General features: G+C 45.2%; 1 protein-coding gene across 3 annotated transcripts in view; it reads left to right on the forward strand.

Annotated features, from left to right (window-relative positions):
* The first annotated feature begins 1,705 nt into the window (after window positions 1-1,705).
* Window positions 1,706-15,913, forward strand: part of DTNA (dystrobrevin alpha) — a 225,486-nt gene continuing 211,278 nt past the window's right edge. For all 3 annotated transcript variants that reach the window (XM_038127890.1, XM_038127887.1, XM_038127889.1), the window contains exon 1: window positions 1,706-1,944. The gene's annotated coding sequence lies outside the window, so the exon portion shown is untranslated. The remainder of the gene's footprint in view (window positions 1,945-15,913) is intronic.

Below are 15,913 nucleotides of genomic sequence, written 5' to 3' on the forward strand. Positions count from 1 at the left end.
AAAAAGTGCTATCAGAATGAGAATCCAGCATTGCCTGTGCCTTTCTCTTAAGACACTTTAAATGAGGATTACTATGCCTAATGTTTGCATGAAGGAGGGTAGTGTAATGCCCTAGCTATCTAACCAGGCATGTTTGAGCTTCCAGTATGATCCAACCTTCCCCTTTTCATTTTCTTGTTTGCTTGGGTTTTTTTGTTGTTTTTTTTTTTTTTTTTCCCAGTCAGAAATGCAGTCTCTTCATGTTGCTTTCAGATTGGACAAAGCATTGGTCCCAATACAGGACTATATCCCAAAAGCCTTCAGCCTTCCTGGCACCATGTGATTAGAAGCATTTAGACCCTTAGACATTATCCCAGCTCAAGATTTTAAGTATGCAGCTAAAGAGTTATACATATTGTTGGGTTTTTTTAAGTGGATGGGAAAATCTGTGAAAACTGAAGATGAAAAACCCCACCCAGCTTCCAAATGTTGTTGTTTTAAAGACTATGCATTGCATTTCTCATGCAGATAGTTGTCTTATTTAAACGTGATGATGGTTGAAGATGAAAGGAAACCTGAGGCTGCTACTCTGAAAGGTGCTGAATTTTCCTCTCAGGTACCTGTGTGTTAAGCCTACATGGTTAATCCCTATGGCTTATCTGACCAGTTAGGGAAAAATAAGTGGGTCACAGAAACCGAGCGCTGGAGACCATCCGGTTTCTCCAGCAAACCTAAATGCGCACATTTTGAGAACCGCAGGATGAGCAGAAGCCTTTGCTGCTCGTCACTCCCCGCAGCCGGGCTGCCCGATGCGCTCGGGAGGCTCCCGCACACCCACCCACACTCCAACCTCTGCTCTCAGCAGCGAGCCGCGCTGGAGCCCAGCATGTGCCCCGCCGCCTGCACCTGCAGGACGCGGCTCCCGGGGAAGGGCAGCAGCCGCGGCTCGCATCAAGGACTCTCTCCCCGATATGTCCCTGGCCGGCTGCGCCGCTGCCAAAGTTGCGCTCCGCTCTGCGCCCTGCAGCGGGAGCGCGGGGGGCTCCAAGGGACCCCCGCCCGGGGCTGGGACCCACAACGGGGACTCCCGGGGACCCCCGCCCGGGGTTGGGACCCACAACGGGGACTCCCGCCGGGTGGGGGGGGGGGGTGCCTTCCCCGGTGCCTGCCCGCGACCCGCTGCTGCGGCACGGAGCTATCGCCCCCCGCCGCGGGCACGGAGCCCATCCGGCCCGGGGCAGCGCTGGTTCGGACGCGCGGGTTCGGCACCGTGAGAGGCTGGCACCGTGCGCATCCCCCTCCCACCCGCTCCTGGGGGAGCCGCGGCGTCGCGCCCACCTCCTCCCGCGGACAGACCCCGCCCTCCCCTGGAAAAGGGGATGACATCATCCCTCTCGCCCCGCTCGCCCCGCCGCTCCCCCGGCCCGCCCGCCACTCCGACGGGGATGGGGGGGTCCCGCCCGCACCCCCTTGGCGGAGCCGCGCCCTCGGGGGGCCCGGAGGGGGCTCCCGGCCCCGCCGCCCGGCCTCGCCCCTGCCCCACGCCCCACTACGTCATCCCTCCCACCGCCCCCTCTCCGCCGGTGCTGGCGGGGGAGCGTCTCCCGAGGGGAGCGCCGGGGCCGGGCAGCGGCTTCGCGGCGGCTTCAGCTTGCGAAGGGCGCCGGCGCACCATCGCGGCGCCGGCGCGGTGCGGCGGGCGCGGCTGCGCATCGCGGCGGGGCGGGCGCGGCGGGCGGGCGGCGGGGCAGCTCCTGCGCTGACACCTGCAGCATGTGCCAGGAGCTGCAGCGGCAGCGGCCGCCTCTGCCTCTGCGCGGCGCGGCCGCCCCGCTCCGGCGCCGTGCGCGGCGGCGGCGGAGCAGAAGCAACTCCCGCTCCTCCCGGCGCGTCCCTCCTCCTGCCTGGCACCGTGTGCCGGCGGCGGGTGCACGGTGACCTTACGGAGCGTGCATTACCTCACAGGTAAATATCAGCTGATCCGCCCCGGCGGCGGCGGGAGCAGGCGGCGGCGGGAGCGCACGGAGCCTTCCCGAGGTAGCGATCCCGACCGGGGCAGCGGGTGCGAGGTGCCGGGCGGGGGGCGCAGCCGCCTGTTGCCCTGTGCCTGTGCGGGGCGGGGGGCGCCGAGGGTTCCCCATCGGCACCGTGGTCAGGGGGTGGGGGGCGGCCTCCGGAGGGTGGACCGGGCGGGGGGGCAGCCCCCCCTTGTCCCCCACCCTCCCGAGGCCGCCCCCGGTGGGGTCGCACGGCGCTCCCGCCTGTCCCCAGGCGCCGCTGAGGCGCTCCCGGCGTGCGAGTGTGCACAGGCATGCGGCACGGCACTCGCTCCCCGTCGCCCACCCAGCCGCTCCGTGCAGCGGGTCCCGGGGTCCCTGGAGACCACCCGGGGACCCGGTGGGCTGCCCCTGCTCGCCTGCTGTCGCCTCTTGCAGCCGGCTGAGGTAAAAGTGACGAGAGGACGGCGCCCCGTAGCGCAGCAGCGACTGCCTTTACCTGTGCGTTCACCGGCTCCTTGGCAAACTTTGGTGTTGGGCGGTGAAAATCTCGATCGTTGCAGCCAAACTGGCTTGTTCTACTCTCCTGTGCTAGAGACCAGCTACCACCCAAAGTGAAATACTGCTGGCGACCGCTGAATGACTGAATCCACTTCCCAGCATGGGTGATGGTTTTTTTTGGTAGTACTTTAGTAGTACTTTAAGCATGGGTGGGAAGCAGTGTGGTCTGGTAATCCTTGATAGTTACTGGTGACCCATATGTTAAAAGGAGAGGTTCACCTTAGGTTCAAGTATGTAAGCAGCATCACAAATTTGGTGCTAGTAGGCTTTAAATATATCGTGTTGTGTTTGAAGTTTTGTAACTTGCTGTTCAGTTCTGAACACTGTACCTCTGCTTCTCCCCTTGCATTTTGGATGTAGAAGTATTTTAATAATGGGGGTAAAGGTATGGATTCTGTGGTTTAACAGTGCCATTAATTATGGGGCTGTTTCCATAACTTTTACCTGGATACCAGATTGTGTCTCACACCTGTGACTGCCACATGACCAGACTAATAAATTTATGGCAGCCCAAGAGTAGTAAGTGCTAGGTTTTTGAGTCAGCCTGGTTTCTGGTTGTCAGAGGCTAAGTGAGCATAAGAGCCAATGCTATGTCTATTTTAAGTTCATTTCTTTATAGTGCTCCTCAAAAGAGAATGATCCTACTGACACATTTTTGGGTTTCACCTTCCTGTTGGAGTCAAGGTCCTGCATTTATTCAAAGTCTGAGTTCATTGCAGTGGACGATTTTATGGGGTTTTGTGGATTTGGTTTTTTCTTTTTCATAAGACTGAGGTAAAACTCAAAGAACTGAATGCCTCAGAATAAATCTTGCCTTCCTGTAGAAAAGCACACATACAATACCATCTCCTGCCTTGACCTCTCAGTGGGATATAAGTGTAGTCAGAATGAGATGCTGTCATCTTGCAGTGGTGGTAGTAAATACAAAATTACATACATGTGCCCTCTGCCATCACAAGCAAGTGGATGGTTTATGTATGTAATGCTCAGTATGTGTGGCTTCCCAGTGGTGTGTAATCATTTCCACGAGCAGTTTTCAGTGTGTTTCTGGTTGTGTGCAGTGCAGGCTGAACTGTGCAGGATCAACCATCATAGATTCAACTCTCTCTGCAAAGCAGCTCAGGACCCAAACCTGAACAGAAACCTGTGGCAGTGATGTCTGTGTTCTAGAGTAACCCATTGATTCTGTGACTAAAGAACAGAAAAAAAAAAGCACAAGGTACGTTATGGTAAACTGCTAGATACCAATCCCTTAAGGTTTAGAGCAAGGTGAAGGATGAATTGTTTTGTTTGGCTTTTGAAGGTTTATACCTTTATTAATTATTTCCTTGATTTCCACAGTTGTATGCTGTCAGACTGTCGATTGTCTCCTCTTACACATTTTGCCCAGTATAAATCCATTCAGAATTGCCTATAAGGGTCAGCACTGATCTGACTTCCATTCCAGGCAAATAATCAGATATAATTGCACTGAAATCAATGAATATATACAGACGTGAAGCTGTGAGAAGAAAATGGGCCTCATGGTGTTTTATATTTGTATCGTTGAAAGCTAAAAATAGCTGTCGTAAACACAGCGTGTCCTTTTGGAAGAAACAGTCAATGCCTACCTTAGAGTTGTTCGAAGTTTCTTGCGTTTCAGCAGCCTTGGGTTAGAGAAGTGAAAGCAGCAGTCTTGCAATGAGAACTTTCAGAGAAACTTTTTGTTCCAGTGACTAATCTCCTTCTCCTTAATTCTATGTTGTTAATCTTAGTGCCCATATCGAGACTACTTACATTTGGAAAGGACTGCTTTCTCCAACAGGGTTCCTTGACTGTTTTGCCAGGTGTACTAGGGTTAATTCCAATGACTACATTTTAAACTGCTTCTCTTTACATTAATTATATATATTCCTATCTCTAGGCTTAACAGCAAGATGCAAGTGGTATGGAATGTTATATTCCAATTAGTTTTGCAGTGCAAATGGGGATTATAGTTGATGGGTAAGTCTGACATGTACTGCATGACTTGTCATGTTTTTCCTGGAGAGAGGGGAGTCTTGGGTCTGAGTCACTACGGAAGAACATGGAGCCCCGTAGGCATAAAACTGGTGCAGTGGAGTGATGAGTCAGATCTCTTATCATGAATTTCGGTATTATGTGGTATTCATGCATGGGCTGCCTCGCATTCATTGTGCACCTAGGCAAGTAACTAACAGGCAGGAAACTCACCTAATCAGACCTCTGACTCGCCTTTTCTTTGCAAAGTTGGTCCTACTTCTGTGGAAATAAAAGGCTGCTGGTTAGGATCATGTAGGAAATCATGGTGTATTAACCTGTAGAACAAATCTGCTCTGCCAGGCTATACCCCATCATTTCTTACATTGTTTCAAGTCCACATAATACAACCTAATACTTAAATTTTCACTTTTAGTGCTTTAGAGTTGAACCAGCTTTTTCAGACTTCTGGAACTGGATAAAGAATAGTAGAGCAAGAGCGGTAGACGTAGCATCTTCATAGACCCCAATATTTGTTAAGCTAAATGATTTTTCATGAGCATTGCTGTGGAATGTCAGTATTGTTTCTTTTTTCCAGAGGAAACTGAGGTAACTGCTAAGCTAACGAAAATAATTGATATTTCTTAGAAGTGGTAGCCTCAGAAATATGTTAAACAGCAAGAGTGAAAATTTGCCCACGCAGCTGTTTTTGGAAACAAAACAAAGCTTTACATCAGAGGTGTCTTCACTTAGACACTTACTGTGAACTTCCTTGAATAGCAGCCATTAATAACGCTATCTTCTCGAGCTAATGGAGCATGAAGGTTCCTTGATTTATAATCATTTGGGAGCAGATGCTTGAAATTCTGTCCACTTACACAAACAGCACAAGAATGACACTTTTGCTGAAAATCGGGAGGAGGCAGGGGGGAAATTATGTCTGGGACTATCAGAATGGTTTGAAGAGTGTAATGCAATGTCTCCCTCTCCAATGTCATTACAAAAGCTACTAGAGGGACTATGGAAAAAATTACATGAGGTTTCTGTTTGAAAATCGTAGCAGAACATTATTGATCTGTATATTTTTAATCTCCTGTGTGTAGCCAGTTACCATATTGTGATCGCTACAGATGTTAGCGCTGGTTTTAGGGTAGGGGGTGTGTGTGTGTTCACGGTCTTGCAAAAAAAAGCTTCTGTCTTCTCACATTGCCTTAAATTGGGAAACTGTTACAATGAAGACATATGGAAAACCATATAGGAAAGATGTGCATATTTAGATCTAAATTGTACAAATTCCAATTAAAGTGTAAATGCTTCATCTGTTTTTAAGTTAGATGCATGTATTATATTCTTTAGATGTATAGATATCTAGTGTCATTTGTGGAGAAATCAGCGTAGGGAAGGTTTAGTGGTCTCAGCAATTGAGATAAAATGCCAAGCCACTTGTAAGAACTTGGAAATTTCAGTGGTCTTTGTGTGCTGGTGTGGAGGTTACCAAATCTGAGACTAATTGCCCTGATGCCGTTCACTTCAGTAGAGCCAGGTTTTTGGCCTGCTGCTTAACACAGACGAGGGGCACATCTGGGGGCATGTGTTTTGTATGGGGCAAAATCCTTCCCTCAAATACAATGACATAAATCCAGTCTTTGTGTGTTTTCTCTGTCCCACTGAAGAGAGGAGATCACAACTATTCACCTTACCTATGGCATATCCTCAGCTGCTGCTAGGGACTGTAATTGTTTCGTGCAGTGCCTGTACTATGAAATGTGTGACGTCATCTCCTCTTGGAAGCGCTGTATTTGTACTGATTATGTGAGAAGCACCACTGACAGTTCACATGCCTGTGCATATGCCACAAGGACCCAGAGGGAAATCCTGAGCAGTACCTTTTATTGTACAGAGGCTGCTGCATTTTTATAGGTATGCTCTCTCTGTATAGGCAGAGCAGCCTGTAAAGGGAAATACAGAGATTTCTATAATTGTTCAAAAGAGATTACAACTTAACAGAATTCCATCCTATAACATACAAAGTACAAAAATAAAAGCTCTTTTCAGTTAAATCTTTCACCAGATTGATGTCAAGAAGCAATGCAATATCTCAAATGATTTGGTCTTTTTTAATCTTCTTAGCTGGAAGAGATGTCAGAAGAGCCATTCAAAATTGAAGTAGAAGATACATGTGGAATTTCCTCATGTAGTGGTCTGGATGTCTGCTTATTTTGCTTAAGAAGAAATTCAGACTTTGAAGCACACTTGATTTTCTTTTCTCTTGGCGCTGACAAGCTCTGCCTTGGCTTAGTGTCTAAAGAGGTAACAGCAATTAAAATGTCATGTGACTGCAATGTCTATAAACTGTTTTGTGATGTAATTATCATAATGTAAGATTTTTTTGACCTGATTAATATCAGCAGGGGAAAGAAACTTGCAGCATTGTCTCCGGCTTTTCAAAAGTTCAGCTGGGACTTTTTCCTGACCACTAAGTCCTCTCACACAGTGGGTGTAAGTGGAGGCTCATTTAACTGGTCAAACTCCTCCATAGTGAAGTTGGACCATGTTGGTTTAAATAAAAGCATGATATAATTTTGCCCTTGGGCATTCCTGGGGAGCAGAGGAGCTGCTGGTTTAGTGCCAGAATTTGCTTGTCATACTTACGGGTGAATAGACCCATTGAACAGTGAGACCACATTGAACTGTTCATCTTGGCTCGTGCAGGGAGGCAGAGCTGTGTTTGCATCCCACTTAACACCTGTGAGGGTGGGGTAAGCTGATTCCAGCCATGAGGAACAGCCACATTGAGAGGTTCTAAAGCAGGCTCCTAGTGGCCAAGTTCACAGGTGACTGGAAGAAAAGAAAAGCAGAAGATAATGCAACATTTTCTGGCATGTTCTTATTGTCATTGAGAGATTAAAACCCCAAAGCAAACTATGATCCACCTGTGTCTTCGTGCAGTGCAACTGTAAAAGTAAAGGTCAGCTTTAAACAGAAATGTGAGCAGGAGCAGCATGTGCAAGATGATCCTCCTGGAAAGAGCTGGGCTGAATTGAAGATCTGATGCATGTAGTTCTGATCTTGACTACTGGTTCCCGGGCAGCTGGAGTTACTCACCATGTCTGCTCGCGTGTTGAAGGAGCTGCCTTTTGTAGGCCATTTGTCTATGCCCTTATGCCTCGCCGAATCGCCCTGTATAGTGGCTATTTACATCTATTGAGTTGTCTCACAATTACCCTGTTGTACTTGATTGGTGCCAAAGTCAACGTTAAATGATGGCTGGCCTGTGCTCAGCCACAGCAGCATTGTCCACCATAATCACCTCCACAAAGTAGGGCTGGATCACAGTCTGAAGTACCAGTCAGCTCTCCTCTTTTCTATCCTCTTTGAAATCTTCTTTGCTTTGGCGTGCGTGCCAATGGACGTGCTCCCGTGGTGTGCCACACAAACTTGAGTGGCACTGGGAGGCTTTCGTCCCTGGAGAAAGGAGGGCTCTTGGCTGCCCACCAAACTCCATCACCGCCTGACAGTTCCACTTTAGTGAAATGGACCGACCAACGTCCCCGTGGGCACAGTGCCAGCCTGGCAGATGGGCCTCAATGTGGGCAGCCAGCAGAGCACATACATGTGTGTAGATGTAGATAATTGTATGGATGGGCATAATAAATAGGGATCTCTGCAATTTGGAAAAAGCTGCCGAAGTGAACGGCTGAGTAGCAAAGCAACGAGCCTGAAGAGAGACTTCTTTTGGACTGGGGGCATGTCAGAGTGCTCAGAGGAAGGATCTGTGCTTTCCTTGTTGCGCTCTGCTTGCAGTTCTGCAGATTATGTAATAAACAAAGGAGGCTATTTAGTCTTTTGAATCTAGGCACTCTTGTAACAACTGGGAATGTGGAAAATGACACTTCACTGCAGTGAATTTCCTTACAAACCACTTGGAGCTTGCTACCAGCTCAGATTCTACCAACACAGTTACTGGTACAGCGTGAGATCAGTGGCAATTGGTGCATGCCACACTTTTTGTTTTAAATTGCCTTTTAAAGTGTGAAATACTATAGTCAACGAGAGCTGTGTGGAAATCAGTTGTGAGTACAAAATGTACCAAACTTCCTTCGTAGGTGATAGTTCTGAAATCTTTGTGTAGTTAGCTAGACGCCCTAGCTAAGCCCCTTCCATGGATGGCAGTCAGCTAACACATGCATGCCATATATTATTTGATAGTTGAATATGTAGAAGTCTTTTGAAGATGTTAACATTAGCTGCATCTCTGCAGAAAGGACATAGGAAAGCTAGGTGACTTGAACTTGTCTGCACATGGATTTGGTTGCAGCAGCCCATCTCCCTTGAGCCCATTTCCTTAATTTTACAGATGTGATGCTGGAGAATCACCTGGCCTTGCTGTCTTAGGTGCAGACAGGGGCACACAGCTGGACCTTGCTTGAAGGTCCAGCTCTCACTAGGAGAGAGCACTTGTGGATTGCAGGATGAAGAGCATCACATACCAGCTGGAAATTGCTGTGGTCTTCTCTTAAAATTCTGGGAGGTCTGTAAAATTCTCTTAAAATTCTGGATGCAGTATTTTTGAGCTGGTAAGGCAAACCAAGGATCTATGATTTTTGGCAAAATCCGTAATGAGCTCTGGATACTCTCAGTATAAAAGTAGAGATTCAGCTTTATCTTTCTAGGATCCTTAAGTTAGGTTATCTGGAATTACTGGGATAAGAAAAATCTTTTCTCAAATCCTGGAAATAAATGACATTTGCCAGATCTAATATAATCCCTTTATGCTTAACCCAAAGATATGGCAACTGCCTGTGTGACTCCCAGATCAGGTACTGCTGATTTCTAAGTGCACACAGTCCACAGAGAAATTTTGCAAGCCAGCACAATAAATGCATGGGGGCAGACCTAGGGAGTGTGTTTTGGCTTAAAAAATAGGACCAGGCTTTTGTTGGGGACTGACCTACCTGACAAGGTGTCCAAAATGAGTGTGAGGAAAGCACTATTCTGAAGAGGGGAAATAATGAGATAATTTCTTAGGGCATGGATTTTAAAAAGTGATTAAAACTTCTGCAGGTTTCAGAGGCAGGTGTTTGCTCCTGTAATGGAAATGATAACACCATTCCTGGTCTGGGTATGATGTCTGATGTGTATACACACTTTTATTAACTTCTTATTCTTTTTTTTTAGGCTTCCAGACATGTTTGTGACTCTGCTCATTTTTTCCCTTCTTAAATATTAACCAGAACAAGCAGTTTAATGGTGGTGTGCACTAGTTAATGGGAACTACAGAAATTTAAATCCCCTGTGTTGGAATTCTGCAAGTTTTGACTCATTTAATCCCTCTCTCCTTAGCCCACATCTACCATTTCCCTTTGTGCAGGCTAGTAGGAATACAGCCTTTAAGTCTCAAGGGGTTTTTATCAGTTTCTTATCACTTGCCTTCAGCTGCTTCTGGTGGGACTGTTAGAAAAACACAGGTGTAGTCCTTCAAAGGACTGGGAGAGGACAAAGGGATAGGAAAACAGGATGCAGGAGGAGGAGGTGGATTGTTGAAAGGGGAAAGTGGGATGGAGAAAAATAGTGTGTGAAAGAAAAAAAATGCAGAAGGGAAGGGTAGAAGAAAAAAAGCCTGAAAACAGAAAAAAGAAAAGAAGGAAGGAGAGGAAAGGAGAAAAAAACTCCAACCAGATCATCTGGTGAGAAGGATGTACTGTTTTAATTAAAATTAGTACATGTTCCAGCTAGGTTCCTTTTCTCTTAACATGACAGAGCAGAACTGATTTTGCAAAGGCTTATTTGGCAAAGAGTCTCATTTGACCTTACAGGACTACTTGCAGGAGGAATTCTCTCGAGAGGACCAGTGTTAGCAGTAGCAGGGTCAGTTTGCTGGGTTTTTCAAGCCCACAGACAGGACATTGGAAGCCGAATTGCATCAGGCTGTGCTCTGTATAACCTTCTGCAGAGAAAGGTGACACATATTGTAAATACTGCAATATTAAAGTGACTCAAAAAGTAGTCCCCGTTTCTCTAGACAGATGCAGAAGATTTTAATGCAGTCAGTGTTTGTGAACACTACAGTTCTTCAATGGCACTTTGCTATTTTTTCCTTCATGACTGCTCTTCATCTAGTCATATCAAGACTCAAATTATTGTGGACAACTGCATGGAACTTTTTTGCTCAGAAAAGGTACACAATAGCTATTGTACAACTTAAAATGCAGCTTCTTAGTACATTTCTCTGCACTAAGCATTAGCCCATGATCCTTAAGCAGAAGAAGAGGTTTCACCTTCATGTTTTGGTGAGAGTTAAGTTTCATTTGTCCCATTGTAGTGGTCTTCTGTATTTCCACAGGGAATGCTACCTTTCTGATACCCTGGGAGCCCCATATTATCCCTGCTATTTGCATTTAGACATAAGTGTTACCTGTCTTCATTTTGAAGACAAGCTGGCAGAAAGATAATTATTCTTGCACAATTTGTGGCTTTTTTTTTTCTTGCAGCGTATGAAAGCACATAGCAGAGCTTACAAAACTCTCTTGATTTGTTGTAGGCAATCAGACTTTTGATGGTGCACTTGACTATCAGAACAAATTACTTCTTTACCATAAGCTCCGTGCCAAATAATGAATGTAATGTTAGTGGGCTTAGTGAAGCAGTGGGTTATATTACAGTGACTGCAAAGCATGAAAACCTACTGTGTCTTTCTGTCATAAAAAGGCCCTGCCTGTGCTGTAGATCCTGTGAAGAATTTGTAGAGATACTTGAAAGGATAAAACACTGTATAAATTCCTAAAGTTCAAAGAGAAAATACCACTCAGGATAAAAAAGGGAGCTTAGCCTAGCAGCAGCTTAACCATATATGACAGATCTAGTGCTAAGTCCTGCGCCATCAATGCAAATGCTTCTGGAGTTCACCAAGTAGCCAAATGGAAAGACAAGAAGAAAGGCTTTGAGGATACTGACCTGGGGAGAGGGGCAGAAATAAAAGGCACCTGCTTCCCAATAAATGACTCCTGTTCTCTAGGCAGGGTGCAAACAGGGAAGGTTTAAGACATGCACAGCTAGATTTGTATTGCATTTCCTGTGAAAATTACTTTTGAAGGAATTAATGTGTTTGTCTGTATTTCTGTGCAAGTATTATGCTATAAATAAAATTTGGAACCATGAAGGTTGGGCATCCTGTTTGAATAAGATAGGGAAAGGTGACACCAGGCCTAAACAGTGTTTTTGAGTGTTGACAGTTTAAAAAAAAAATCATTAGCTATGCCTTCCTTTGGTTGCCATATAATGACGTGAACATTTGATCAAACCTGATCACACTTAGGCCATAAGGGTAATCAAAAATACAGTAAGAAGGCTGGGTTAGAGGTCACACTACATCTAGATACCTTCCTTTGACCTTCAATTGCCTCTGTACATGTCCTGGACCCAGCTGCACACAGAAACATCCCATAGTACAGTCATGCCTCACGCTGGCCTCCCTCCTTCCCCCTGCAGCTGCTTCTGTGTGTTCTCGTCCTCTACAAGCCCAAGGATCCTCTCCTGTCCTGCCAGTGGCACCTGGGTTTCATCTGCTCTGTCCTAACCACTGCTGCACACTGACTGTGGATGGCCTGTGAACATGCAAATCATCTCAGTAATTATTTGCATTGTTGTCACACAGAATGACACGAACCCTGGTGGCTTAGGCAGGTTGCTGTTGCCATAGATGTGCAGGGACAGCTTGTATGACTGTCCGAGGAGAGGGATGACAGAACAGCGTTTTAGCAGCTCTGCTGGTACCAGGTTTCAGACTTTTTACCCAGTGCTCAGTCTTGTTTCAAGTAGTGAAGGCAGGAAGTGATGTATCTGGAAGACCTTAATGCTAAATAAAATGATATGGACACATTTCATGCTAAGTGCAGTCCTAGGACAGTAGATGTGAGGTGCTGTGAGATGAGCTTGCTTGTTACAGGCAATATTGTGGCTTTCTGGCCCTTGCTGGTGACCACAGGGGTAGAAGTGGTTCATACTGCTTTTGTTTATTCATAGGAAAAGCAAGAAAGATGGAGCTGCATCTCTGTTCTGAAGCTAAAGTATAGGCTAAAGGTGTTCTTTTTTTCCCATGGATTTAGGGTTTTTTTAGGAGACTGCAGCAGTGTATTCTAAGCAGTCACAGGAGCTTTAACGACAGCTGTTTTGCTTGAAAGCCTGTATCTGTCAGTGTCTGTAACATGGTTTGATGTAATCCTTTGGATTTCCTCATGTTTAAAAAAGCTGCAGAGTCTTCTTTGCCTACCAAAACACATTTAACAGTTGAAATTTTAGCAGTGAATATTTCTAAAACCTGCCATTTTGTACATACTGTGTTTGATGATCCTGCTGTTTATGTATTTTTAATACATCTCTCACCTTAATCTGAGCATCCAGTTAAGGACATGGATGAAGAAAATAGGGTAGTTTTGAAGAAAAAGAAACAGAAATAAAGTAATACTAGCAGAAACCTCAGTAGTCCCATATGTCTATGCCATTTGCTGCTCAAAGCCAAGGAAAAAGATTTAAAAACAAAGTTGTCTTTCAGAGCAGACCTTATGCCAATGAATCAATGTCATCTTACTACTCAGGTGTCAAGAAGATTTGTCCTTGAAACCCAGATTTCCCTTACATACACTGACGTGTGTTTTGCAAGACCTTGAAATTACACAACGGAAGGAGAGCTGGAAGCTGCTGCCAGAGCTACAAATGGTCACTATTATCCCATGAACCTTCAATTTCCTGAGCTCTGGTGCTGCAGATGGGAACCCTGGGGCTGCAGGCAGGGCACTGCTGGAGTGGCTGCCCCTTTGGCCAGGTGGGGAAGTGCAGGAGTACCACTGAGGGCAGGATGCAGATGTTATCCTTCCTTTGACATCAGCAGCTAGGCTGTTGCTCACCTCCCTTTTTTTTTTCCTAAAATTCTGCACATTTTCTCAAGCAGGAATGCTTGAGAGGGGATGGTGTTGAATGGTATGGTGGGTCCTGTGGCTGCCTGGTCGCTCAGAATGCAGAGGAGAGTGGGGATGTAGGACCTGACCTTAGCACTCCTGAGTTGGCTGTTAGGAAACCAACCAGGGTACTTTAATTAACTGCTGTTTTTTTTCCAGGGGATTCTCTGTGGCCTCTGCTTAACAGAGAGAAAAAGTGATGTTGACCCATTAGTGTTAAGACCTACATCCTAATTTGTTGAAACCAACATGTCAGGCTACAAATAAACTTGTTTCATCAGATCCAGTTACCCAGTATTATCAGAATCTAGCTGGATGGCTCTCAAGGGGCTCTGGGAGGCAGGAAAAGGTGTTTGGTTTTTCATGGTGGTATTCTTCCTCTCCTTGCTTTTCTTTGTTTTAACTTATTTCTGCTGAAATGACAGCAAAGTTGGCATGTTGTTGTAGTTAGCTCTTCACACATCCATTTCCATTTAAGGAGTGCAAGATACTGGGTCAATCCACATTTTTCAAGCGGTCTTCAAACACAGTAATCAAGAACAATGTGTTGCTTTGTTTGCAAAACCCCAAACCAAAAGTTTATCACTTCCTTGTCTCTGACAGCCTCATAGCAGTGGAACTTCCTGGACCTCTTGCTGTCTGCTTGGCTAAGTCCAAAAAATCCCTTGTTAACATGGGGTTAAAAATTCATTAAGAGTATATTTGCTCTTTATGCTTTACTTCAAATTGTATTATACTTTTATTTGGAAAGAGCCCATCAGCAATTGGAACATAATTTAGGAAGAGTTTTTAAATGGTGTTAGAGTGTATAAATTGAAGCTCCAGCATACACTCATACACAGTCCTTGAATTATCAAAACATTTGTTTGTGCTCGTTATGTGAGCAGTGTGGCTGGAAGCTCAGACCTTGAAAAGACCTCTACTATTTTTTTCGCAGCTTATTTTCCAGAGTTTATTCCTTTTGTTTCCTTTTATTTTTGTTTTTAAAGAAGCCGATCTTCCCCTACCCTGCAAGAGCTGAGTGTTTGATGTGACTTTGTTTTGCAAAGTGGTAACACCCACTTGCATGCTATTTGTCAGTTGTCAATGTTATTATATATTAAGGTGTTTAGCTTGATTTGGAAATACAAGGTTCTGCTCTGTGTTGTCTGTGCATCTGTATTAACAGTCTCCTAACTGTTGTGTTTTTCTCCTTGGTAAGTATTCCTAGCAGCAACTCCCACAGCAGTTCCTTCTAAAACTTCAGCATTTGTAACTGTACTGTTACCATTAGGTTTTTTAATATTCTATTTTTAAATCACCCTTTTAAAAACAAAATACATGGAACAGTTATCAAGAAATGTAGCAAAAAAACCCTACCCTAGCTCCTAAGCTTTTTAAGCAAAATACAAAGCAGTACAGCTAATCTGTGCCTTCTCATACAAAAGGAGAATGTAACACACAATCTAGGCAGTAGATCCTTAGCTCCAGAAATTCATACAGCTCCAGTAAAGTCACTCTTAAGGGAATCTGCTATGCCTGTTCCTTGTGTGTTTCCTGTGAAGAATCCAGTGTGTGCACTGGGGCAGGATCAAACCACAGCTGCGCCAGAGAAGGGAAATAGATGCCTGAATATATACAAAAACATGCATGTCTGCAAAGGTGAGGTGACAGGATTTCTCAGCATACTGGGGAGAGTTGGTGAGAGAGGAGCCAGTGGTAATTAAAAAAAAAAAAAAAAAAAACAACCAAATAAAAACCAAACCTGAATGAACAACAGGCTTTCTGTAATTACTTGTAGAGTGTATCACAAAAACACAACTGTGAAGAGTAAGTCAGTGTCCTAAGAGCAAGGATTGCAATGGTCAGAGTCCCTTTCAAATGGTGTGGAGTCCATGCCTGCCTTAGTCCCAGAGAGACTTGTTGCAGTAGGGGAGGATATTTTGAAATCCAAGAATTGTTCTTCTCAGTGACCTGTCTGAGGATGAACACACTTCCCATTTGTAACTGGAGTATATTAAGTCAGCTCATAAGTCAGCCAGTGTCTCACTGTGGGGCTTTTAAGGTGGGAGTTCATCCATTGTTTTATTTACCAGCCATATTTATTTGTCTTTAGTATTTAACTATTGCATTCCCAGATAACACTGGTCACTGCTAAAAGTAAAGATTTGTTTTTTTCAGATTTAAGTGTATTTAATAACACTGTCAAACAACAAATGTTTCTGTTTCTGTCAGTACACCTCCTTTTTAGCTCTTGCAGCACAAGTAGGAAAATATGCTATCCTGAAAACTTTGGGAGCTGATATTAGAGCTGACTTTCTGTGGGAAGTTTTGTGTGCAGTCCCAGGTGGTTTAGCATGACTGAGATGCCAAGTTAGCCCCTGGGTGCAGAGGGAGGCTTCAAGGCCAAATGATAAGAAGTTATATCCTTCCATGTTTTGTACATTTACATCCTCCTTTTTTCCT

Source organism: Motacilla alba, chromosome 2 (genome assembly GCF_015832195.1).
Source record: "Motacilla alba alba isolate MOTALB_02 chromosome 2, Motacilla_alba_V1.0_pri, whole genome shotgun sequence".
Lineage (NCBI taxonomy): Eukaryota > Metazoa > Chordata > Aves > Passeriformes > Motacillidae > Motacilla > Motacilla alba.